The 1,691-nt window shown below is 45.5% G+C and overlaps 1 non-coding gene across 1 annotated transcript; it reads right to left on the reverse strand.

The window, feature by feature from the left end:
- Positions 1-1,226: 1,226 nt before the first annotated feature.
- Positions 1,227-1,299, reverse strand: TRNAS-UGA (transfer RNA serine (anticodon UGA)). Its single transcript has one exon. It is a non-coding gene; the product is annotated as a tRNA-Ser (tRNA).
- Between the last annotated feature and the right edge of the window lie 392 nt (positions 1,300-1,691).

Below are 1,691 nucleotides of genomic sequence, written 5' to 3' on the forward strand. Positions count from 1 at the left end.
ATACGTGTCCACACGTCGTGTACCGAGGAAGGTAGAGCACGCATTTCGAAATTTCTGGCCGAAGGAAATAAGTGAACGGAATGCGTCGGCAGGCGAACAGCTACGCTGGTGGATCGCGGTGTGCTGATCACATATAGACTTAAACCTCCGCAAAGGGAAAAAGAAAAAGAAGCGGTGATCCTTTTCTAGAAAAAAAAAAAAAAAAAATGTAGGCCGAAGAACAACTGCTTACGATTGATAAATTTCACTTTTTAGGGGCTTCAATTGCTGCAACACTTTCCCACCACTGTTGTGACTCATGTTACCTACCACGACTCCCTGTCACCCGCTTTGAGTATCGGCCACACAAATAACCACACCTGCGTCAATTAAAACACGGACTCGGTACCTTGAGATATTTTGCAGCGGTACTTCGATACACTGCGCCGCAGGCATGAACAGAACATGGGCCTCGTACCGTCAACGATGATGACGCGTTGTCTGGTGCCTTACCGGGGTTTCTCCCTCAGGGCTGCAGCGCCCGGCGGCGCGCCGTTCTTTGCGACACGAAACCGGGGCGCGGTCATGTGAGCCGCCCGCCACCGGTGAACAGGTTGGGAAGGAGAGAATGCGGAGGAAGGCGAACTGAAGAAAACGATGCAGAGAATGAGCGGATTATCTCTGGGGGGAACCCGCTGATCCGCTATCACGTTCTCAGAAAGCACGCAGTGCAAATCCTATTATCTCTGTAGTAAATTGATCCGATACTCATGACTCGTTAGGCAAACTGAAAACAGAGGTGAGCAACTTGTGTCGGTTATAAAGCGCGGATGAACAGCGACTATTTATACGGTTAATCACGCAAGCATATATATGCGCTGCAGTTTCAAGAAACATTGTTTTGTTAGCAAAAAAGCCTCACCAGTTCGGTTTTTTTTTTCTTCGTGTCACACAGTTGTTTATGTCTCGCTATAGTATGGTTATCTGTGTATCTGCCTTTTTTTCTATATCGATCTGCTTTTGGGTTTCTGTGCATAGGCGCAGTGTATATATGTATATATATATATATATATATGTGTGAAGGAAAGAAGCCAACAGTTGGCGAGGCCAAGGAAAGCGTTGGGGATGGTACTTTGTCTTTTTTTTTTTATGTTTACTTGGATAATCACAGAAATTAGTAATGTAATCTGATTAGGGGAAATATAATTGAACGCAAAGTAGAAGAAAAAAAAAAAGAAAAAACAACGTGCCGAAGGTGGGAACCGAACCCACGACCTCCGAATATCACGTCCGGTGCTCTTCCAACTGAGCTACATCGGCCGCTGTACCCCCTGCTACTTGCTTGGGTATTTATGTTGTCTGTATACGAACCTTGAGAGTGTTCACCAGCACCACCCTCAACCATATATATATATATATATATGGCAGTGACCTTACCATGCTTACATACTTTTTCACAAGAGTCCACAAGATGAGCACCGTCCCATTGCTGCGACAGAACAAAATCTGGTCATACCTAAATTTTGTTATTAGACTCCCTCTGGATTACGTCGAAGTTGTTCACAGTGAATGGCTGCAATGAGAAACCAAGATTTCGGGTAATCCCGAGGGGTAAAACATGGCTGCATCTGCCTCAGCTGGCTATAGGCGTCATCGGCTCGTATCGAGAAGCCTCATTGCCTGCACGATCAACCGGTGTTTTCTTTTTTGTT

This window comes from Amblyomma maculatum, chromosome 1, assembly GCF_055883805.1.
Source record: "Amblyomma maculatum isolate TAMU_Amacu chromosome 1, ASM5588380v1, whole genome shotgun sequence".
Lineage (NCBI taxonomy): Eukaryota > Metazoa > Arthropoda > Arachnida > Ixodida > Ixodidae > Amblyomma > Amblyomma maculatum.